The 13,207-nt window shown below is 37.5% G+C and overlaps 1 protein-coding gene and 1 non-coding gene across 6 annotated transcripts in view; one reads left to right on the top strand and one right to left on the bottom strand.

Moving 5' to 3' along the window:
* PDE3A (phosphodiesterase 3A) overlaps window positions 1–13,207 on the bottom strand; it is an 842,956-nt gene that overhangs the window by 444,183 nt on the left and 385,566 nt on the right. For all 5 annotated transcript variants that reach the window (XM_060024385.1, XM_060024386.1, XM_060024388.1 and 2 more), the window contains one exon: window positions 9,301–9,427. The gene's annotated coding sequence lies outside the window, so the exon portion shown is untranslated. The remainder of the gene's footprint in view (window positions 1–9,300; window positions 9,428–13,207) is intronic.
* Window positions 5,954–6,081, top strand: LOC132434644 (small Cajal body-specific RNA 11). Its single transcript, XR_009521362.1, has one exon. It is a non-coding gene; the product is annotated as a small Cajal body-specific RNA 11 (non-coding RNA).

Here is a 13,207-nt window from a genome sequence, read left to right as displayed (position 1 = left end):
CCAGTTTTGCATGTAATTTCACAATCTTATCCCATCATTCTTTCATTTGGTCACTAAAATACTCTTGTCTTTTCTAGATATTTTTGAGCCCAAGTTCCTTTCAAGTTTTCTCACTACTTCTTTAACAAATCTTTGATGTGCTCACTTTATGTGAGTCATCCACATGCCGCGGAGCGGCTGGGCCCGTGAGCCATGGCTGCTGAGCCTGCGCGTCCGGAGCCTGTGCTCTGCAACGGGAGAGGCCCGCGTACCGCAAAAAAAAAAAAAAAAAAAAAATTACACTCTGAGAGTCTTGGGAAGTTTCACTGAGATGTCCATGTGGAACCCATCTTCCCAAACCAATTAGACCGAATTGCCCAAGAAATGCACCTCATATTTCAAGCAAAGCACATCCTTCCTTGCCTTTTAGAGAGAATGCCAAGCAGCAAGAGAAATTACTTACTCTTGTTCCTTTGTTTTCATTTCTCATTCTATGGTTTTATTTTCTCTTTCTTGATGAAGTTTGATTCTGCTTCTGGTTTGCATAAGATAGCAAAGAATGAAATTCTGTGTGTATGGTCTGAACGTTTAATGATCTCTAGTGGGTAGAAACATGGATTTGCTCTCTCATAGGTGAGAGAGAATAGATTATCTGAGTTATTGGCCTTTTTGTTAGTCTATTTGTCTATTCGTGAGTTCAAATCAATTTAGAAAATATGCCATGCTTATTGGAAAAGAGAACAGCACTCTGGAATTTGGGCCAGTGATCTGTGTGTTTTTGTGTTGAATTTGACCTGTGGCCAAGGTTGTAAACTAAAGCTGCAAAGTCTGTACGTGTGTCCATGTCTTTAATTGAGAAAAGCCTTTATTTCTCATTGTGTGAGTGTGAAATATTTTCCCACTCCAGAAGGTACTGCATGAATATATTAGATACAAGTCTAAAAATAAATGAGGTATATTCTGATATAGAACCCAAAAATCATGGACATAATTTGAATATTTCTAGGAAACAAAGTCATAAGATTTCTAATATTTTAAAATGTGCTGTATCTTTTTTTTTTTTTTTTTTTTGGTACGTGGGCCTCTCACTGTTGTGGCCTCTCCCGTTGCGGAGTACAGGCTCTGGACGCGCAGGCTCAGCGGCCATGGCTCACGGGCCCAGCCGCTCCGCGGCATGTGGGATCTTCCCGGACCGGGGCCCGAACCCGTGTCCCCTGCATCGGCAGGCGGACTCTCAACCACTGCGCCACCAGGGAAGCCCCCAAAATGTGCTATATCTTTAAGAGGGAAAACAAGAAAAATTTTTCTCACCAAAACTGCTAACTCAGAGGCATTTTTTTCTTTGAGAAATCAAGTTGGTGTAAACAAGGTGAATCTTGAACAAATCAGGCCAGTTTGATAATTTTGGATTAAGGAATCCCCAGCAATATGTAACTTCCCTGACTCTCAGCACACAGGAAAACTTTAAAAAGTAAAATAGTGTCTTCACAGTATTTGGATTTGTTTTCTCATGAAGGGACTAGTTAATCTGAGCTTCTTCAGCATCTTATAGTGGTTTATTAATCAGAAAAACTAATATTATTCCCACAAAATCTTTTCAAAGTTTGTCTACTCAGAGACCCATTTGTACAGTCTGCTGCCCTGGATCATGCCTAAGTTAGGATACTGAAACACTGGTTACCAAGCAGTTAATTTTGCGTGGTAAATTGTTATTAATATAAATGTGTTTTAGAGACTGTAAACCCTGCAGGAAGGCCATGAAGGTGAAGAATATTTTCTCACCTTTATTGGAAGACAATTCTCCATGAATCTCCTGCATGCCTGCATGAAATGCAAAGAAAGGCTTTGGCTGCCTTGTTCTGGGTTATGTTTCCAAAGATATTTGTATAGCAAGCAGGCTTGGAAGACAGAGTTTCTCTCCAGAGCAGGCGGGGGGTGGGGGCAGGTTTATTTACAGGCCAGTATTAGTAAATTTCATTTAATTTCCTTGTAGCCTATTAGAAAAGATTTGGGTTCCCTAAATTCCATGTTCCTCAGCTATGATGCAAACCCACTGCAAGCCCAGCATCCACCTGTTCCCCTCTACCTCAGTCCTTCTAGAAAGTGGTAGGCAAGGACAACTGATGGGAACATGAACATCATGCTGCTTGCTTTGCTACGAGTAATAAACAGTCCATGGTCTCTGATCCAGGAGTGTTGCATGTTCCACCAGCATCCATGAAACTGTGGCAGGCTAACTTATTAGCCAGCAAGTAGAGTAGCATCTCATACCTCATAGGGTAACATCACAACTCCTGAAAACTCTCAGGGAACCAACAAAACACTCTCCATACCAATGTTGAAGAGAGAAAGAAAACAAAATGTTTTAGCAAATGAGCATTTCAGATTTATATGCATGTAAAGATAGCGCAAAAGTGGGTTCAAAGTCTGGACAGAATTTGACACATATTTATACCGTCAGGTGGGGAGAGAACAATGAAAACTTCTCATATATTCTTGGGAGATGAAATAATGCACATGTGATTACCTCCCAAATATGCTGAGAGAGACCCCTGAGCTAATTCTCAAAGTAAGTGTTTTCAGTTCCAAGGGTCAGAAGCACTAAGACCTTGCATGGCCAAATCAAAACCTTGGGCCTTTTATCAAGCCAATAATATTTCAAGGGGACACCTTCAGGAAGAAAGGTGGGGAGGCAGGTACCTCTCTCCTCTTTATTAAAAAAAGAATGCTTGGGATATTACTAAACCATAAGAAAGAATGAAGGGCTTCCCTGGTGGCGCAGTGGTTGAGAGTCCGCCTGCCGATGCAGGGGACACGGGTTCGTGCCCCGGTCCGGGAAGATCCCACATGCCGCGGAGCAGCTGGGCCCATGAGCCATGGCCGCTGAGCCTGCGCGTCCGGAGCCTGTGCTCCACAACGGGAGAGGCCACAACAGTGAGAGGCCCGCGTACCACAAAAAAAAAAAAAAAAAAAAAAGAATGAAATAATGCCATCTACAGCAACAGGGATGGACCTAGAGATTATCATATTAAGTAAAGTAAGTCAAACAGAGAAAGACAAATATCATATGATATCCCTTATATGTGGAATCTAAAAGAAAAAAAAAGGAAACAAATGAACTTATTTCCAAAACAGAAAGAGACTCAGAGACACAGAAAACAAAAGTATGGTTACCAAAGTGGAAAGAGGGGTGGGAGGAGGGATACATTAGGAGGCTGGGATTAATATACGCACACTACTGTGTATAAATAGATAACCAACAAGGACCTACTGTATAGCACAGGGAAGTATACTCAATATTATGTAATAACTTATAAGGGAAAAGAATCTGAAAAAGAAATATACATACATATATAAACTGAATCACTGTGCTGTACACCTGAAACTTACACAATATTGTAAATCAACTATACTTCAATTAAAAAAATTTTTTTTTAAATCCCAATCATCTCATTCTTACTCAACCCCCAGGGGAACCACTGGTCAAATCCTCAGGCCATAGTAATGCATTTATCTCAATAGAGAGTATCACCCTTCTCCATTCTGATATTGTTGGTTACTGTAATAAACTAACCACAGCCTTTTCACGTCACATCAATAGGCAATTTCTGTCTCCTTTCACGTTTATCTGAAGGCTCTGCTACAGGTCAGAAATTTGATCTTCAAAGAAAACAAAGTCAATACCTCCTGGAAAGAAGTATAGCAGGTGTTTTGACTATTTATACCGGAAGAAATAGATTCATTAGTACTGGCTTTGGAGCTTAAGGTGACACCTCTTAGATGACTGTAAAGATTGTATCAGAGGATTGAGCCAGGAGTTCTTTTTATTCCAGAAGCAGACAACCTGGTGAAAGCAAACTGCTGAGGTAAGATCAAGAGGAACAATAATTACGTAGTACCGAATGAACTTACGAGGGAATGTTTGGTTGTGTGTGTGTTTTGTTTAGAATATTGTTGATATTTTTGATGAGTATATGAAGCATCCTTCTATCTTTGACCCTCAATTATTTAGACTATGGTTTTGTAGAATAAAAAAAAAATTCTTTAAATGGTATCTTTTTTTTTCTATAAGAAATCTATTCGGCTGATTCTCGCACTTTTTTAAAATACTAAACCTTTAATTTCAATGGCAACACAGTTAATTTCATAGGTTAATAGGAATCTGTCTCTTTTAAAAATTGGGATACCGTTACACAAATCAACTGCGCAGCCAAAACCATTATTGGGGGGGATCCTATTTGAGAATTCAATTTAAATCAGAACTAGAAGCCCATCAAAGAGCAAGGATTATAATTCAGGTCTGGAATCTATGTCCACAAAGTGCTCCAGAAAACTGGTCTTGTATCTTCTGTGGATTACAAGAACACAGCCTCACAGGCAGTATAATAGCTCAATTAATTCCTTGCTGGTCAGATCCCTTTAGCAGATTTCCAGAACCTTAAAAAAAGTAGAATTCACACACATACATAGATACTATAGGTGTAACCCTAAGGAGATAAATTCCCTTTTTTCTTTTCCGACCCTCAGAATAGAAGAATAAGAGTTATTTAAAATTCAACCAAACCCAACCAAACATTGAATGCGTAATCAAGAATAATCTCTGGAGTTTATTTTAGGATCACAACTAGAGACTGTCATAACAAAGCATTGTCTAACAGGCCTACCCAAGGATTATCCGATTTTAGACCTTTGTTTGGATTTGTTACTTACTACTGGTTAGAGTATTTTACTGCTAATGCCACATAAGACATTATTTAGTTTTGTATATGATTTCATGGTCCTCTCCTACCATTCTTTTATTTGGTCACTGTAAATACTTCTGTTGCTTCTAAACTTTTTTTGGAAACAGTTTCACCCCTCTTGTTTGTTCATTAATGTGTTAAATAAATCTTTGACATGTGCTCATTTTCAAAATTCATGTGTTTGACCTCTAAAAGCTATATTTTGACAAAAAATTGAAGGATTGAAATAGTAATGTATAAATAGACTTTTTGATTTAGATATTATATATATATATATTTGATATATATGTTCTTTAATAAATAATCTATATTATCTGCCTATTTGAATTCTTATAGTATTCTAATATTTTGGGTTTTAACCTATTCACAAGCTATAAATAAAGCAAACTATTTCATTTTGTCTCTAGAACTTTAGTGTGGTAATTTGCCTGGCTTTACACTTTTTTTTTTTTTTTTTTTGCGGTACGCGGGCCTCTCATTGTTGTGGCCTCTCCCGTTGCGGAGCACAGGCTCCGGACGCGCAGGCTCAGCGGCCATGGTTCACGGGCCCAGGCGCTCCGCGGCATGTGGGATCTTCCCAGACCGGGGCACGAACCCGTGTCCCCTGCATCGGCAGGCGGACTCTCAACCACTGCGTCACCAGGAAAGCCCTGGCTTTACACTTTATGGCTATAAAAATGATATATATTACACTGTTGGGACTCAAAGATTCCCTAGATATATAATTCCCTCAATTTATGCAGTCCACTAAAAAATGAAATTTTCCCCCTGAAGCTCTTTAAAAGATTGCTGTATTTTTGGTGCACTAAAGAACAGTGAAATAACTAGTAGTTATCTGTCTTATGCAATTAATTGCATATATGACCTAGACATTACCGTTATAATCCCTGTTATAAATAGTCATTTTCTTTAAAGTATAATTTATCAAGATCACTTAGGATACTTATTTTTTAACTTTTAATTGAAAATTTTTAAGTTGGTCTGTTATTTGATTACACTCTAAGTTTATACTCTTAAATTTAGTAAGAATTTTACTTTTGTAACTTGATAGCTATGGTGATTAATCACTTAGAAGAATTTTTAACTATTTTAAAATTGCATTTTGAGTTTATATAATCTAAAAAATATGCACCAATAAAGGTAGCAAGTCCTCTTAAAGAACAAAGCATTATATAATTTTAACTGAGGATGGGAGTTTAGAGGGAATTCAAATTTCAATAACTTTAAATTTCACATCTAAATCCAATGTTTGGATATTAAAATTCACTGGCTCAGGGAAGTCTGTCAAGATGCACAGAAACTTCCCTCTCAGTTTATGAGGGCTGTCCTAAGAATAGGGCTGGCTCTCAGAGAGGACAATTTAGAATTAAAAATAAATCATTGGCTCTTGACAAAATCTTATTTCTAAAAAAAGAAAAAAAAAGTCAAAGAGCTTGAATGTATGTGTGCACATGTTTTGAAAGTAGTGCTAATGAGCCAAAAAGTGAATTTATCATAAATATTTTGATGAATTTTTCCAACTCAGATTTTGTTTAAATGGAAACTACCTTTTAAAATAGATTCTTTCATGGCATTTAAAAAGACTTTACCAAAGCAATCTTGAGAAAGAAGAACACAGCTGGAGGTATCACACTCCCTGAATTCAGACTATACTACAAAGCTAAAGTAATCAAAACAGTATGGTACAGGCACAAAAACAGACACATAGATCAATGGAACAGAATAGACAGCCCAGAAATAAATTCATGCACTTATGGTCAACTAATCTATGACAAAAGGAGGCAAGAATATACAATGAGGAAAAGACAGTCTCTTCAATAAGTGGTGCTGAGAAAACGGGACTGCTACAGGCAAAAGAATAAAATTAGAACATTTCCTCACAACATATATGAAAATAAACTCAACACGGATTAAAGACCTAAATATGAGACCAGAACCATAAAACTCCTAGAAGAAAAGATAGGCAGGACACTCTGACATAAATCATAGCAATATTTTTTTGATCTGTCCCCTAAGGCAAAGAAAACAAAACCAAATATAAACAAATGGGACCTAATTCAACTTAAAAGCTTTTACACAGCAAAGGAAACCATCAACAAAATGAAAAGACAGCCAACTGAATGGGGAAAATATTTGTAAATTATATGACCAATAAGGGTTTAATATCTAAAATATATAAACAGCTCATACAACTCAATATTAAAAAAATAAGAAATAGGCAGAAGACCTGAACAGTCTTCCAAGGAAGACATACAGATGGCCAACAGGCACATGAAAAACTGCTCAACATCACTAATCAGAGAAATGCTAATCAAAACCACAATGAGCTATCAACTCACACCTGTTAGAATATCTATTGCCAAAAAGACCACAAATAACAAATGTTGGTTAGGATGTGGAGAAAAGGGAACACTTGTACCCTGTTGGCGGGAATATGAATTGGTGCAACCATTATGGAAAACACTATAAAGGTTCCTCAAAAAACTAAAAATAGAACTACCATATAATCCAGCAATTCTACTGCTGAGTATATATGCTAAGAAAACAAAAACACTAAGTCAAAAAGATACACGCACCCCAATGTTCATAGCAGCATTATTTATAATAGCCAAGATATGGAAGCAACCTGGGGTCCATCAACAGATGAATGGATAAAGAAGATGGGGTATACATCATACATACATACACAAAAGATTACTACTCAGCCGTGAAAAAGAATGAAATTTTGCCATTTGCAACAACATGGATGGACCTGGAGGGTATTATGTTTAGTGAAATAAGTCAGACAGAGAAAGACATATACTGTATATTATTGCTTATATATGGAAACTAAAAAATAAAACAAATGAATATAACAAAGCAGAAACAGACTCACAGATCCAGAGAACAAAATAGTCATTACAAGTGGGGACAGGGAAGCAGAGAAGGGCAAGGTAGAGGTAGGGGATAAAGAGGTACAAACTATGATGTATAAAGTAAGTAAGCTATGAGGGTATATTGTACAGCACAGGGAATATAACCAATATTTTACAATAACTTTAAATGGAATATAATCTATAAAAAATTTGAATCACTATGTTGTACACCTGACACTAATATCATATATCAACTATATATCAATTAAAAACATAAGCAACTGTTTTGAAACAAAAGTTTTAAATCATTGTCATAGGTTTATTCTGTTTAATCAACTATGCTTTTCCATAATTTACATGTTCATGCATGAAACCTTAATAACAATTTCTAAATAATTGTGTGACATGAAAGCTGTCCTAACCACTTTGGGAAGTTAGAGATATTTTTCAAATAAAAAAGGATAAAAGTTGGAGTAGGAAGACTATTTTGCAAAGTTATAATTAATTTTGATTTGAATTTTGCTATGTAGCCCTAGAAGTCACTTTTTTTTCCATTTTGAATATAAAAAAGTGAGTTAAAGTTTTGTGATTCTCCATCCTATAGGAATTTGATTAGACTTTCCATGGTCCCTACAAATAAAGAGATGATTTGGGTCTTTTTTCTTCAACTGTCACATTCTATTAGTGAGAAGATCAGATCATATCATGTATACTTGCTTTAAAAAAAAAAAAACACAGCAAAAATAAAGCTAACAACCTCAGAAATGCAAAAAAATTCTTCTGTGTTCCTCATTACTCAGATTACTGATCAAAAGAAACAGATGGATCCTATATTGATTGCTGTGGATTGTAAAACCTACTAGTTTATTCTTCCAAATCTATTATGCTTACTACATTTTCTACATGCATTTAATACAGCTTAAAGTTATGATCCTAGGAAAATCAGAAAGAAAAATTTTTGTAGTATATGGTTTTTAAGATAATAAATAAATCTTATGTACTTAAATGATGTTTAATAAAATCTTATCTTTTATGACTAGTATTTTTCTGTTTTTTTTTTTAATTCAAAGGTGAGTTTTATTTATTTATTTGGTTGCACTGGGTCTTAGTTGCAGCAGGCAGGCTCCTTAGTTGTGGCTTACAGGCTCCTTAGTTGTGGCATGCAAACTCTTAGTTGCGGCATGCATGTGGGATTTAGTTCCCTGACCAGGGATTGAACCCGGGACCCCTGCACTGGGAGCATGGAGTCTTATCCACTGCACCACCAGGGAAGTCCCCTATTTTTCTGTGTTTAATTGAAGTATAGTTGACTTAGTATGTTGTGCTAGTTTCAGGTGTACAGCAAAGTGATTCAGTTATACATACATATATATCTATTTTTTTCAGATTCTTTTCCCATATAAGTTATTACAAAATATAGAGTATAGGTCCCTGTGCTATACTCCTTGTTGGTTATCTGTTTTATATATATATATTAGTGTGTACATGTTAATCCCAAACTCCTAATGTATCCCCCCACTTTCCCCTTTGGTAACCATAAGTTTGTTTTCTATGTCTGTGGGTCTATTTCTGTTTTGTAGGTAAGTTCATCTGTATCATTTTTTGTTTTAGATTTCTCATATAAGCAGAATTTTATGAGTCTAGTATTTTTCTTAATCTGCTCAGACTGCCATAACAAAATACCGCAGACTGGCTGATATAAACAACAGAAATATATTACTCACCGTTCTGGAGGCTGGAAAGTCCAAGATCAAGGTGACAGCAAGGTAGGTTTTATTCTCAGTCCTCCTGTCTTGGCCCGCAGCTAGCCACCATCTCACTGTATGTGTCACATGACCTCTTCTTTGTGCACTGGAGAGGGGAGAGAGAGAGAGAGAGAGAGAACTCTGGTCTCTATTCCTCTTTTTTTTTTTTTTGCGGTACGCGGGCCTCTCACTGCTGCGGCCTCTCCTGTTGCGGAGCACAGGCTCCGGACGCGCAGGCTCAGCGGCCATGGCTCACGGGCCCAGCCGCTCCGCGGCATGTGGGATCCTCCCGGACCGGAGAACAAACCTGCGTCCCCTGCATCGGCAGGTGGACTCTCAACCATTGCCCCACCAGGGAAGCCCTCTATTCCTCTTTTCATAAGAAAATCAGTCCTATTAGATTAAGGCTCCACTCTTGGACCTTACTTACCTCCTTAAAGGACCCATCTCAAAATGCAGCCACACAGGGGGGTAAGGCTTCAACATATGGATTTGGGGTGGACACAAACATTCAGTCCCTAAAAGTATTTTTATTAGCTATTTTGTATGTCAGTATTCATTAATTAAAAGAGACATTCTGTTTTGCATGGATACTATTGAGCTGGTTATAAGAGAATGGTCTGCAGAAAAGTACGTTTACAATAATCTGCGGAGAATTCTCTAGTACAACTCTAATAGCAACAAAACTTGTGCTCCAGAACTTCTGCATTCAAATCCAGGGGTTTACACTGAAAAATGTAGATATGTCATACCTCCTGCTGTTACTCATCCAATACTGTTGGGCTGCACCCAGCAGGCCTGCAAGTCTTGTAGTTGCCCAGTCTGGAGACCAAAGGAAGAGCTTGGAGACAGTGACAGAGACATCAACAGTTTACTGTACAGAGGAATCTTACACAAAGGGACCTAGAGCGACACTCCAGGTGTCCAGCAGACAGTAGACAGGATGTAGCAGCCATCTTCGTTGCTCAGGGGAGGAGGAGGATACCATTTATAGGGAGAATTGATGTCAGGTGAGCTCATCAGTTACCAGGGGCTAATGAAGCCTTAAATTAAGAGGATTGGATAGTCGTGTGTGAAGCAGGGCCTGGTCGATCAGGGGATGAACAGAGAGCAAGAGGACAGCCTAACCATATAAATACTGATATCTACTAGTTATATTTATTTAGTATCATATAATTTTAGAAAACATGGCAAAAGTTGTTGAACATGAGTTATTCGAATGACAGGAAAATCATGCTTTTAAAAAATGTGTTCACTATCTAGGCATAAATATACAAGAAAAAAGACTCTCCCCTTGGCTCTCCTCTCCCTCTACCTTATTTTTAAACTCCCTGTTCCCCTCCCCATATTTTCATTCTGAATTTGACCACCGTTTAGACTCAAGTAACAGATTTGCAGTGAAGGAAAGATTGTTAATCAAGGTTCAACCAGAGAAGCAGAACCAGAAGTAGTAGGAGATTATATGTAGAAGCAAATATAAGTTTATTTGCTTATGTAATTGTGGAAGCCTGTTGGGCAGGCAGAGAGGGAGGGTCAGCAGCCAGTTGGAATCCAGAGGAAGGAGCCCAAGCTTGTGCACAGGTGGGAGGTGCCACTCAGAGAAGACCTGAGCGTATTTTAAAGATCTTCCAATCAATTCAGGCCCACACAGGATAATCTCTTGTTCAATTAACTGATTAGCATCTTTTTTTTTTTCACCAAGAATTTATTGAACAATGTATTCACCCTTTTGTTCCACTACCTTCTGCCATTTTCCAGGCAACTTCATAATTCCATCTTCCCAAAACTTTTTATCTTGCTGAGCAAAGAACTGTCCCAGGTGCCTTTTACAGACTTCCAGGGAACTGAAATTTTTTCCATTAAGAGAATTTTGTGAAGACCAAAATAAATGGAAAGCTGAAGGTGCAATGTCTGGTAAATACCGCAGGAAGATGGAAGAGTATGCGTTTTCTGTTGACTCATTTTGGATTCTTTTCGTCGAGTGCCGCTTTCAGTTGGTCTAATTGGCAGCAGTACTTGTTGGAACTAATCGTTTGGTTTTCCAGAAGGAGCTCTTAATAGAGGACGCCCTTCCAATCTGACAGTATACACAACATTACCTTCTTTGCATGAAGATCGGCCTTTGGTGGGGTTGGTGGTGGTTCATTTTGCTTGCCCCACTATCTCTTCCATTCCACATTACGGTACAGTATCTACTTTTCTTCGCCCATCACAATTTGTTTTAAAAACAGAACGTTGCTGTTACGTTTCAGTAGAGAATCACGTGCGGAAATACGGTCGAGAAGGTTTTTTTTGCTTAACCTATGTGGAACCCAAACATCAAAGCGATTCACATAACCAAGCGGGTGCAAATGACTTTCAGCACTTGATCTGGATATTCTGAGTATGTCGGCCATCTCCCGCATGGTATAACGTTGATTGTTCTCAATTAATGTCTCTGATCGCTCTGATCAATGCCTTTAACCACATCTGCAAAATGCCTTCACAGAGAACCTAGATTTACTGTTTGATTGAATAACCGGGAGCAGCTGTGTGTATGTTCCAACATGGCTTTGACTCCTGACGCTTCCATTTATATGCGTGTAAACTTAACCTGGTTATTAAAACTCTGACTTTATAGAATTGCTGTGAGGATTAAAAACTTATTATAAATGATAATTATTACTGTTATTAATTCACAGTTTTAAAAGAAATTTTGACATATATTAAATAATTTAATTCTCATTGTTATACTGAAAAACAGTGTTTAACAGATACTCTTTCCTATTGAAGATAGGAAAAGATAGCAATTACATAGCAATAAAATATTAATCTATCAGTGAGTACATAGAAGTAAAAATCAATAATTTCCATAAAAGAAAAGCTTTAAAAAGCATATTTATAAAATACAGAACTTGAGCAATTATTAAGTACGTGAAACACAGATTCACAGCAAATAAATTTTAACTCTGAAAACTGCTCTAGAGCTCAGATTTTCAGAAGTGTAACATGTTAACTGTATACTTAGAATAGTTTCCTTTATATTCAGAAAGATTTCAAGTATGCCCTATCTCTTTGATGCTTCCATTTTTTTAATGTATTTGCTACTAACACAAAACATGTCATTTTTCATTTAAGAAATCAGAGAAACAGTAGATTCGGTGTAATAGAAATCACAGTTTCAATGAAAATATTCTTTTACCAACAGGTTTTCCCAGGAAGACAGTAGTTAAGAAACAATCCACCTCCACAGCCCTTCCCCCAGCCTCCTTCCAACATACAGACATATAGCTTATTAATGGTTTAAAATATCACCGGATGCCTTGCAACATACACAGAAATGTGAACAACCATATTTAAAAACTGCCAAAGTCTATCTTATTTTAAGATAAAAGAAGCACAGTATAGCAGGGACACGGTGAGAAAAATATTGTAGAGAATGTATTTTCTCTTCAGGAAGAAAATGTTAATTTGCTTTGGTCTGGATGGATTTGAATGTTAAGAGCTAAGGGGGAAGTGGGTCTCCAAGGGTAATAATTCATAGTTTTTAAACTAAATATTCTATGACTCCTCCATGACTGAATTGCTGGTATCAGACTAAATTTGCCACCTAGAATAACTCAAAAAGCTTGATAAAATACAAACAATAAATGGTGGCATCAGAGAGCAACCAAGGTAGCCAAAACTTAAAGGGCCTGGCTCCTCGGTAACTGGGAAGGCGTTAAGATGTGTTTGTTTTTACTACTACCTTCTTCCATCAGGGTATCTGCTGGTAAACTAACATTGGAAGAGAGGTCAAACAGAAAGCGCTGTGGAGCTGGCAACAGTCTCACTGACCTGAGGAGATAAAAGCTGGTACTTAGGGCTACCAAAGCAGCTAGGACCAGAGAAACCAATACCTTGAAGG

The sequence above is a fragment of the Delphinus delphis genome, chromosome 11 (assembly GCF_949987515.2).
Source record: "Delphinus delphis chromosome 11, mDelDel1.2, whole genome shotgun sequence".
NCBI lineage: Eukaryota > Metazoa > Chordata > Mammalia > Artiodactyla > Delphinidae > Delphinus > Delphinus delphis.
The sequence above is the reverse complement of the archived record's forward strand: the minus strand, read 5'-3'. Positions and strand labels throughout refer to the sequence as shown.